The sequence below is a fragment of the Carassius gibelio genome, chromosome B19 (assembly GCF_023724105.1).
Source record: "Carassius gibelio isolate Cgi1373 ecotype wild population from Czech Republic chromosome B19, carGib1.2-hapl.c, whole genome shotgun sequence".
NCBI lineage: Eukaryota > Metazoa > Chordata > Actinopteri > Cypriniformes > Cyprinidae > Carassius > Carassius gibelio.
Window position 1 is genome coordinate 12,136,652 of NC_068414.1, and position 11,957 is coordinate 12,148,608.

Genomic DNA, 11,957 nt, shown 5'->3' on the forward strand with positions numbered 1-11,957 from the left:
ATTACCATTCTAAACCCCACGTTTAACCCCAAATAAAGGCATGTTTCACACTTGTAGTTTAGAAGCAGGATTAGCACTGATTTCTATTCTGGATTAAGAAACCTCGTCCTGAAGAAGGTTAGCAGGGGTTTTGCAGTGTCAACCCCACACTGGAGTTTTTCAAAATCTGAGAAAAAAAGGTTCGAGCCTCCGGTGCGAGTTGGGAGGTGCATTGTGGCAAAGTAGGTAATCTCCCTCCCCTGGTACTTAGAAACGGCCTATCAGGGCTCAGTCATTGCTTTATAAAGGCTGTGATTAGGCTACCTGGGATGCGTCATTGTTGGCCCCGCCCATCCGGTACGTGTGCGCTTCCGCCTAACAAAGCTGGAGTCGCCTTTTTGCAGCTTGAATAGCCCATTATTCCTGGCTTCGCTGTGGTTTTCAGGCTGTTCTTGCCACCTGGTTAGACTGATTTCATTCAAGTAATCTTCTGAGACTTGTGCTGTGAGCAACTGTATGAGGTGTGTGTAACGCTGTAGTCAATACCTGTAGGACAAAGTTTTGGGAACGTCCGCCTGTTTTCGGGTGGGGAAGATCGCCTCCTGCATAATAGCAGATTAAAGACGGCGTTGCTGTTTTGCTGTTTTGCTGTTTTGCTGTTTTGCTGTTTTGCTGTTTTGCTGTTTAATTAAGTTTTGTTGTGCTCGTATCATTGTATGGTTTTTGGTTATTGTTTGTTTTCGTTACAATTGATTTTTGTTTGATTTTGATTTTGTAGTGATTGTTAAAACTTTTGCTTTAAATATATATTTCTTTCCTTTTCATTTCAGTTTTCTTTAAGTGACCATTGTTCATTTTTTTTACATTTTGTTGTGTGTTTTGGTAATTGTTTCAGTCAATCAGGCTTTAGATTAATTTCGTTTTGTACATTTGAGTAATTTGTGTTCTTTGTGTTTTAGGCCCCTGAGTCGGGTGGCTAGCTGTCCTAGTATCCTGGTGGTGGTGGTGTTTGGAGCACGGAGTGTGGATTGTCGTTTGTAGTCACTCACCTCACTGTGTGTGTGTGTGTGTGTGTGCTTTTACGAATAGCCACTTTTGCAGCTAGCCTACCCTGCTAGGGGTAAGCCTTCGTAAAACTGATTAATGTATGCCTGGTCGAATCATATCTTTGCCTAAACTTTTAAAAGGTGTATTTTCTACTTTGTGAATTTAATAAATAGTTTTATACGCTAGTGCCTCTGTCTCTGCCTCCTATGGTAACGAACCTGTGTGTCTAAATTCCATCAAGTATTTAGTTCCCCTCACTTTAGAGGGGTGGCGTAGTCGGTAGTTATATCATAATTAATTAACTTCAAGTTGCCACGCCCACATTCTGGCGTAGTCGGTAGTTATATCATAATTAATTAACTTCAAGTTGCCACGCCCACATTCTGGCGTAGTCGGCAGGATTACCGTGTTTGGCGGAGACACTGGTATTAGTGGTTGTATTTTTTTTTTGTTTTTTTCTTTTATTTTTCTGTTGCAGTGAGATTGGTAAGGAGTAGCAGCAAAACAGCAGCGCACGTCTGGTGGATTCTGATTCTTTGAGTCTACTCCCTCTTGTTGGTAAGTGTTACGGCCGTCAAAATTATGGAAGAAGAGTTGCAGGAACTGAGGGAAGTAGTAGCTCAGTTGCGGGCAGAAAATGAGAGGTTGCGTCAAGACCACTTTCTTGCGCTTCCTGGCCCTAGTGATGCACCTTCTATTGTTCCTGGTCCTTCTGTTGCTGCCCCCCCTCAGCCAAGTAGTGCACAGGCAGTCCTGCCAGAACGATTCGTTTTTGTACCTCGAGACAGGAAATGTCAAAAATTCAATGGCAGGGTTGGTCTGAGCATTGATGAGTGGGTTGAAGAGGCCAAAGCTTGTATGCAGGCTCGTCACCTGTCTGTTTCTGATCAAGCTTTCTTCTTGTTTGACCACTTGGAGGGGGAGGCAAGGGAAGAGATTAGGTACCGTTCGGAGATTGAGCGAAATGATCCAGATAAAATTATTTTGGTGTTACGGGAATTATATGGTTGCTCACAGTCATATGTCTCATTACAGGAGGCATTTTTTTCTAGAAAGCAGCAGGAGGGTGAATCATTGTTGGAGTTTTCCCTAGCTTTGATGGGTCTCCTAGAACGTGTGACGCAGCGATCGCCGTATGTTATGCCAAATTCACAAGTTTTGCTACGCGATCAGTTCATTGAACATGTTTGTGACGTGGCCCTTCGCCGAGAATTAAAACAGTTAATACGTCGTCAGCCAATGTTAACATTGTTGGAAGTTCGAAGCGAAGCTCTTAGATGGGAAAGGGAGGGAATGTTGGGGAGTACGAGAGGACGAAGCAATTCCGTTCCATCCGCCTATGGGATTCAGTATGGTGTACAAGGTGAGTCACGGGTGGGTAGATTTCCTCAGCGCTCTGAACTAGGTGAACTGAGGGAAATGCTGAGATCACAGCAAGAGCAATTAAATAAGCTAACTCAAAATTTTGCTCGCTTGCAGGCCCCTCAGTCACGTAGTCAGCCTCCTCACCGTGGCTCCATTATATGTAGGAGGTGCCAACGACTTGGCCACTTTGCTAGAGAGTGCGATGGGGAGCGTGTTCCCCCTCGTCCGCAACCCCCTTTGCCCACTGCGTCGTCATCTGAGGGTAGACAGCCTGGTCCATCTGCGTTGTCGGGAAACTAGTCCCCACCGTGTCGCCGAGCCAAGGCGCGGTTGGGGAATTGACCGGCTCTAGTGTTTCAAGTATGTCTCATTTAATGTCTTCATGCCCGCACCTTGCTATTCGAATGGGTGGGGTCCAAATTTCATGTTTGGTCGATACTGGCTCCATGGTGTCCACAATAACGGAAAGTTGGTTTCGTAAATATTTTGAACCATGGGGTCCGGATCGACTTAAGTCGTGCCAGTGGCTACAACTTCGGGCTGCAAACGGTCTTTCGATTCCATATATTGGCTACATGGAACTGGATGTCGAATTGTGTGGGCAAGTGATTTCGGAGTGTGGAGTGCTTGTTGTCCGGGATCCTCCTGGTGGGATTTGTGACCAAGTCCCAGGGGTACTCGGGATGAATGTCCTGAGCCGTTGTTACCAGGAGTTATTTGGACAACATGGCCCTGCTCTTTTCGAGTCTGCTGTAACCGTTGAGGCCCCTAGCTTTGTCATGCAGGCACTTCAATATTGTCACCGTTTGGAAGACCAGGGTTCAGCAAGGCACCCTGGTCCGGTTAGGTTACGGGGTCGTGAGTCATGTCGCATCCCAGGTGGCACGATGAAGTTTGTAGCAGCGACTTGTTCTGAACAATATGCAGCGGGGTTAGTACTGTTTGAGCCCCCAGAGTCTGGGTTGCCCGCAGGTTTGTTGGCTTCTCCAGCGCTGGTACAGGTCATAAGAGGCACTGCCTACTTGCCTATGGTAAATGTGGGAACTGCGGATGTTATGCTGCATTCTAAAACAGTTTTGGGAGTGCTAAATAGTGTTTGTATGGTAAGTCTGCCTGCTGGGGTAACTGAAGTGAAATCTGTTGTAGCCACCGTAAGTTCCCAAGCCTTAGCTGCGACTGCCACTGTACAGGAACAGATTGAAACAGTTGATTTGTCTGTTTTGCCAGAAGTAGAACAGGGCCAGGTCAGGGCTCTTTTATATAAGTTCCAGTCAGTATTCTCATGCCATGATGGTGATGTAGGATGTACCAACTTGATTTCTCATGACATTCCCTTGCTGGATTCTGTCCCTGTTAGGCAGCGGTACCGGCGTATTCCACCTTCGGAATATGAGGTGGTGAAGTCCCACATTAACCAGTTGTTGGAGGCCAGCATTATTAGGGAGAGCTGTAGCCCCTACGCTTCTCCAATTGTTCTTGTCAAAAAGAAAGACGGTACTTTGCGCATGTGCGTTGACTACCGTCAGCTCAATGCGAAAACAAGAAAAGATGCCTTCCCGCTCCCGCGCATTGAGGAATCATTGGACTCTCTGACAGGGGCCTGTTGGTTTTCCACTATGGATTTGGCTAGTGGGTACAACCAGGTCCCTGTCACTGACCAAGATAGACCCAAGACTGCTTTTTGCACCCCTTTCGGGTTGTTTGAATGGAATCGGATGCCCTTTGGGCTTTGTAATGCCCCAAGTACCTTCCAGCGCCTAATGGAACGGGTGTTTGGCGATCAGCAGTGCAGTTCCTTACTACTGTATCTGGATGACATCATAGTGTTTTCTTCCTCAGTGTCTCAGCACCTAGAGCGGCTAGAAGTTGTCTTGAGTCGTCTGGAGCGGGAGGGGCTAAAGGCCAAATTGAGTAAATGTGCATTTTTTCAACGGGAAGTCAGATATTTGGGACATGTCATTTCGGCGCAGGGAGTGTCTACTGACCCTCGGAAAATTGAGGCTGTAGCTAAATGGCCATGCCCCACCAGTGTGTCAGAATTGCGTTCATTCTTGGGTTTTAGTAGTTATTACCGCCGCTTTGTGGAAGGGTTCGCAAAATTGGCGGCCCCGCTGCATAAGTTGGTGGCCGAATGGACTGCCGGTAAGTCCAGGACTCGAAGGAGTCATGGTTTTTCTGATGCCTGGACTGAACAGTGCCAGCTGAGCTTTGCTGAGTTGAAGGGCAGACTTTCTACTGCTCCAGTGCTTGCTTACGCTGATTTTTCCCAGCCTTTCATCTTAGAGGTAGATGCTAGTTATGGGGGATTGGGGGCGGTTCTATCTCAGGAGCAAGGGGGTAGGGTACGACCAATCGCGTATGCTAGCCGCGGTCTACGGCCCACTGAGCGCAATATGTCCAACTATAGCTCCATGAAGTTGGAGTTTTTGGCGCTCAAGTGGGCCATGACCGAGAAGTTTAGGGAATATCTTTTAGGGCATAAGTGCATTGTCTTTACAGACAATAATCCCCTCAGTCATTTGACCACCGCTAAGCTTGGGGCTACCGAGCAACGTTGGGCTTCCGAGCTCGCCGTTTTTGATTTTGACCTCAGGTATCGGTCAGGTAGAAGTAACAAGAACGCCGATGCATTGTCGAGACAGAACACCCCTGTCCCATTGGAAGTAAGAGAATGGCTGCCTGGGACTGAGGTTCCAGCTGGTGTGGGGCAAGTACTGGCGGCAGAGAAAGCGGCACCGGTGACCCAGTCTGTGGTTTTGGCCTTGCCTAGTTTTGCAGGTGATCTGAGGGTTTTGCAGGAGGCGGATCCGGTTATAGGGGAGATTTTGCCTTTTTGGAAGCAGGGGATACGGCCAACATTGAAGGAGCGTAAACTGTTATCTAAGCCTGGCTTAGTCCTACTGCGTCAGTGGGATCGGTTGTTGGAAAGGCAAGGAATTTTACATCGACGTATTTTCCGTCCGGATGGTGGTGAGGAGATTTTTCAGCTAGTCCTTCCATCTGTCTTGCGGGGAGAGGTTCTGACTCAAATGCATCAAGGTCATGGGCACCAAGGTGTCGACCGTACCACCGAATTGGTGCAGCAACGTTGTTATTGGCCAGGCCTGACATCAGATGTAGTTCAGTGGTGTCGAGACTGTGAAAGATGTCAGGCTGCCAAAGATTCACAACCTGTTGCTCAGAGCTTTATGGGCCATTTGTTGGCATCTAGACCGAATGAAATCTTGGCAATTGATTTTACTCTGTTGGAGCCTTCCCGTTTGGGGCTGGAGAATGTCTTGGTGATGACTGATGTCTTCACCAAGTATACGTTGGCAGTCCCCACCCGGGACCAACGGGCAGAAACGGTGGCCCAGGTCTTAGTGACCGAGTGGTTCTTCAAGTTTGGCGTCCCTGTTCGTATTCATTCCGATCAAGGTCGGAATTTTGAGTCTTCCCTCATCCAACAACTGTGTAGCCTTTATCAGATTGAAAAATCCCATACGACCCCTTATCATCCGGCCGGTAACGGGCAATGCGAGCGCTTTAATAGAACCTTGCACGGTCTTTTGCGCACTTTGCCCAATCCCAGAAAGGTGGACTGGCCCTCTGCGTTGCCACAGTTACTCTTTTGTTACAACACCACTCCTCATCAATCCACTGGTGAGTCTCCTTATTTTTTAATGTTTGGCCAAGAGCCTCGGCTCCCTGTTGATGTCTTATTGGGTAGGGGCCAGGAGAGGGGGTCTAGTGGTGTGAATGACTGGGTTTTGGAGCATCAAACCCGATTGCAGGTGGCGTTTGAAGGAGCTAGACAACACTTAAAGGCAGCTGCAAATCGTCGTAAGGAAAGGCATGACTTGCATGTTCGGGATGTCCCACTGAGAGAAGGGCAGCTGGTCTACCTCCGTAATTATGGCGTGAGAGGCCGCCGTAAGATCCAGGATATCTGGAGCCCGGTGGTATATCAGGTTGTGAGAGCACCTGAAACAGGAGGTTCCGTTTATACCATAGCACCTGTGGATGATTCGAGTAGGGTAAAGCATGTCCACCGTTCCTTGTTAAAAATTAGGATACAAAAAGATTCTCCTATTTCTGGCGTTTCAGAAATACCAGAGGTAGTTGAGGCACCACCATTGGAGGAGTCCTCATCATTGGACGAAATGGATTTGTGGGCCTTGGTCCCTAAAACTCCCCAAGTAGGGGGTAGGCCAGTAATGCAGGACCTGGTGTCGTCGGGTCCCTCTGCAATGCAGAGAATAGCAGAGTCTACTGAACCAATTCTCTTGGGGGCCGCTGGACAATCTGGTGTAAAGCCGGCGACCTCATTGGTTGTAGAGCCCCTGCCAGCAGATGAGCCTAATCCTGGTGCCGGTCCTGTGCGACGTACAGGGAGGGCTAACGCTGGGCAGCATCCTAACCGTTACCATCTCCCACGGGCAGTAGGTGGAGTAGTACAGCCAAGGGCTACTGTATCCAATTCTGTTTCTGCCCTGTTTAGACCTTGGAATTGAGTAGTATGGTCAGTGATTAGAGTTGTTTTATCGTCGGGGCGACGATAAAATGGCTGGGGCAGATTGTGGCAAAGTAGGTAATCTCCCTCCCCTGGTACTTAGAAACGGCCTATCAGGGCTCAGTCATTGCTTTATAAAGGCTGTGATTAGGCTACCTGGGATGCGTCATTGTTGGCCCCGCCCATCCGGTACGTGTGCGCTTCCGCCTAACAAAGCTGGAGTCGCCTTTTTGCAGCTTGAATAGCCCATTATTCCTGGCTTCGCTGTGGTTTTCAGGCTGTTCTTGCCACCTGGTTAGACTGATTTCATTCAAGTAATCTTCTGAGACTTGTGCTGTGAGCAACTGTATGAGGTGTGTGTAACGCTGTAGTCAATACCTGTAGGACAAAGTTTTGGGAACGTCCGCCTGTTTTCGGGTGGGGAAGATCGCCTCCTGCATAATAGCAGATTAAAGACGGCGTTGCTGTTTTGCTGTTTTGCTGTTTTGCTGTTTTGCTGTTTTGCTGTTTTGCTGTTTAATTAAGTTTTGTTGTGCTCGTATCATTGTATGGTTTTTGGTTATTGTTTGTTTTCGTTACAATTGATTTTTGTTTGATTTTGATTTTGTAGTGATTGTTAAAACTTTTGCTTTAAATATATATTTCTTTCCTTTTCATTTCAGTTTTCTTTAAGTGACCATTGTTCATTTTTTTTACATTTTGTTGTGTGTTTTGGTAATTGTTTCAGTCAATCAGGCTTTAGATTAATTTCGTTTTGTACATTTGAGTAATTTGTGTTCTTTGTGTTTTAGGCCCCTGAGTCGGGTGGCTAGCTGTCCTAGTATCCTGGTGGTGGTGGTGTTTGGAGCACGGAGTGTGGATTGTCGTTTGTAGTCACTCACCTCACTGTGTGTGTGTGTGTGTGTGTGCTTTTACGAATAGCCACTTTTGCAGCTAGCCTACCCTGCTAGGGGTAAGCCTTCGTAAAACTGATTAATGTATGCCTGGTCGAATCATATCTTTGCCTAAACTTTTAAAAGGTGTATTTTCTACTTTGTGAATTTAATAAATAGTTTTATACGCTAGTGCCTCTGTCTCTGCCTCCTATGGTAACGAACCTGTGTGTCTAAATTCCATCAAGTATTTAGTTCCCCTCACTTTAGAGGGGTGGCGTAGTCGGTAGTTATATCATAATTAATTAACTTCAAGTTGCCACGCCCACACATGCCTCCGCTGACTGTGCGCGCACCTCCCGAAACAGACGAGACATTTTTACTTGACGCAACTGTTTTAGACTGAAAACCAGACCATACAACTGATTTAGACGTGGGTGCCGGTGTGATGAGATGTACTAATATCCATCTGCTCGGGCATGATTGTTTTAGGCCTGTAATTGATTGATTATTGAGGTAATAGGGATGGCACGGTTCGCTGAAAAAAAAAACAGTTTCTGTTGATGCATGCGCATTCTGGCTTCCCAAACATTACAAAAACATGAGAGAAAAAAAAAACCCTGGACAAATCATTCAGTCTTGTTCAAAGCGAATGCTGTATATGAGCAGTAATTTATTCTTAAAGTGAATAAATTGTAATGAAAAATAAATAAAATTAAATAGCTAAAGTAAATCGTAAGTGGAAGTGCATTTGTCAATTCTGTCATACAGTACAGCAGCAATTACACATGTTTAGGGGAATAGGGCATTATTAATATACCATGTAAGGTGGTATGTGCTAGAAATGGGTAAACCACTATCAGTGAGTCTTGCCCATGGGGTGTCCCACATTGTCCCTCAGAAACATACCCCTTGGGCTTATTAGCAGGTGGTCACCCTACTGTAGGGGGCTAAACAGATCTACTATTTAAAGAATGACAAGCATGAGGTGGTTTATTAAATAGTTGTAATAATGTTCAGACTAGCGAGTTTGTGATCATGGGGCACACATAAAACGGCTGACGTGAGGCACCCTGTGCAACTTATGTTTCTTATGAATGAGTAAATATAAAGTCAAGAGTTAACTAGAATAATCAAATGCCAGAATAATACTAATAATTAGAGACAGACAAACAACCAATTTGCCTTTCAACCTAAATTCGGAGTCAGATTAGATAATAAAATGAATTTTGAATTTAAATTAAATAATTTTGCACACTGAAAAGACCGAACACGCAAGAAACCTTCAGCCAGCACTGGACACCTTCCTTGGACCGAGTGCGTGGACCTTACAGCGTCATAAATCTATCCAGACCCTAGCGCCATTTGTTACATACACATACATTTTTATGCAATGTCTATTTACACCAAGTGCAAATAGCCCGCCTTGTTGGCTGAAGATATTTAGCTAGTCAACACTACAAAAGATAGCCATCAGTTTTTAGCTCTAGGGGTGCAGATGGTAAAACGATCAACCTGGGTTTCGAATCTGCCTTTTAGCAAACATTTTCCCCCTTTTCAAGTTTCAGATCACATCAGAAAACCATTTATTTTCAATGAAAGTGAAGAATATAATCAAAGAGTTAAAAAATAAAGTATGGGTTAGGATGGGTTAGGGAAGGGCTTTATTGTCCCAATACGGGGACAATACATATATTTATTAATTTGAATATACATTTGAATTTGAATTAAAATTAAAATGTACACTCAATAAGTTATTATTGCATAATGTTTTACAATGTACTACTGAGGTGCAGATAATTGCTCTATTAATATTTACATCTAATTTTTATTGCTGAAAATCATCCAGTATCCCTGTTATATTTTAGAATGAAAATGTCCATATAAAAAACTGATTAAAATAGTTATCAGATAAATATTTAAGAGCAGAGTTGGTCTCATTATTTTTCACTGGCTAAATAGTATTTCAATTGTTTTAAACAATTCAAATCAAATTAAATGTACGCAGTTTTGCTAATAAGGTAAATAACTTTTATCTATTTTTAGTGGAAATAAATAGCTATATTTATTGCAGTGTAAATACAACTGACTGACAATTGTCTCAGAGCATCACTGAAAATGTATTTTAAAAAAGAAACTGTGCTGATATTACCGTTTTCTTCTAATTGTATTTTTCATAATGTGGAGATGCCTTCACACAGCATCAACATTTCCATGCAGCTGCAGTTGTACAGTAATGTAATATCATTGGTCCTATTCAAACCGGACAATGGACCATTTGAGAACTGAATCCAGCAGTCCGCTATATCAAAGTAAGTCCACATCACTGATCATTCTTCTTGCTAAAATATTTCTCATAACATGCAGTTTAGTTTAAAGCTCAGTTATTGTGCACCCATAGCACTCATTGCTGTCATTAAATCGTAGCAAAATGTTTATTGTTAATAATATGATGTAATTATGTTGTTTGTAAAATTACAGAATTTCAGTGCTTATCTCCATTAATGAGAGTGGAATATTTAATGTAAAACTGTATATGTATTGAAATTGATATAAAATCATTGTTTACTTCATTACGTTTCCCACTACAAGAATAATAGTTTGTGCGCATGGTCTAGAATGTAGTCTGTACGTTGCATACATATTTACGACAAATATATTTTTTTAATAAAATCATGATATGTATGATAGGGTGGTGTGCACAGTGGATAAGACACATGCCTTTGGTGTGAGAGACCCGGGTTTGAATCCAATATGAGACACCAATGTGTCCCTGAGCAAGACACTTAACCCCTAGTTGCTCCAGAGGCGTGCGACCTCTGATATATATATATATATATATATATATATATATATATATATATATATATATATATATATATATATATATATATAAATATATATATATATAGCAATTGTAAGTTGCTTTGAATAAAAGTGTTAGCTAAATGTAAATATGTGCGTGGAAAAGTGTGTACGCTTTATTCTATGTCCATTTTGTGCGTACGCAATGTTTATGAATGAGATCCCAGATCCTTGTTCCAAACTGGCCCCGAAACCTTGCAGGTCTTGAACAAGGGACCTATGACGTGAGTCGGGGGAGCTTTCACTACAGACTGCACATTGAAAGACGCCATTTAAAAGTCATTGGAGTTCCGGTGAGTAACAACATTACAACAGTTTGAAGCATGCCAGCTGGTTTGAGCTGGTCCTAAGTTTGTTATGAGCTGGTTTAAGTTGGTTTTCAGTTTAAACCAGTTAATGACCAGCTAGGACCAGCTCAATCCAGCTGCCATGCTTCAAAACATACCCAACTAACATATGCTGTTTTTTTCAAAAGGAGCAACATGCAAATAAGAATGTTAATCTACAGGATTTAGGTTGAGAAATGTACAGTATGAAAACGTCAGCGCATTAATACACAGGATTAATTGTCAACCCAGGGTAAATTATGAAAAGCGTTAAAGTGAAGTAAGATGGGGTTAAGAAGTTCCAGGGTTAACTATATCACGTGTGAAAAGCCCTTCACTAAATGTAAATATGCAGCACGTATTATGTTTGTGTTATTGTCGAATCCCCCTAACTGTTGTTTCTGTAAGAGAAAATGTCTGTTTGAAGCGGCGGCTCCTCAGGGATGACTGATGGTTTCAGACAGTCGTGTGTAGCCTGTGCGGTCATAGTAACACCCACTTAGCACATTCAGCTTCTGTTCACCAGCAGTGTCGGCTGAATTTGGCTTTTTTTCACCTTGTGACAGGGTGAGTCAGTGATTCTCCGGAGGGGAACGGAGTCTGTCTTCGGCCACTCACGGCTTTGAGCTTCAGGACTCTGCTGATAAATGCCAAACTCAACTCAGCTGTGCAGGATTGTGGCTTTGGATGATGCCAGACAGAAAAATCTAAAACTTACTTCTACATTTTTAGGATAATAAAAATTTATACTGAGCAATACTGTTTTCAAATTCAAGACAGACTACTATACTTAATTCCCTCAACAAACAGAGCAGTTAGGCATAGAATGACTAAAAGTATCAGATCTAGCACTACCATAACTGAAACTTTTAACAGAAACTTTGTGAACACTTGCACACCCAAACGCTATTGTGTAGGATGTTTAACAAGCTGCAGATGTTATAGCAGTGTGTGGTAACTATACTCATTTTCTTTCTCAGTATGACCACTAAGAGATTCCCTAAATACATC

The 11,957-nt window shown here is 43.6% G+C and overlaps 2 long non-coding RNA genes across 2 annotated transcripts; both read left to right on the forward strand.

Moving 5' to 3' along the window:
* The first annotated feature begins 216 nt into the window (after positions 1-216).
* On the forward strand, positions 217-1,211 carry LOC127978539 (uncharacterized). Its single transcript, XR_008158539.1, has 2 exons — positions 217-500; positions 939-1,211. It is a non-coding gene; the product is annotated as an uncharacterized LOC127978539 (long non-coding RNA).
* Positions 1,212-6,901: 5,690 nt separating this feature from the next.
* On the forward strand, positions 6,902-7,947 carry LOC127978540 (uncharacterized). The gene is made up of 2 exons (XR_008158540.1): positions 6,902-7,236; positions 7,675-7,947. It is a non-coding gene; the product is annotated as an uncharacterized LOC127978540 (long non-coding RNA).
* Positions 7,948-11,957: the final 4,010 nt, after the last annotated feature.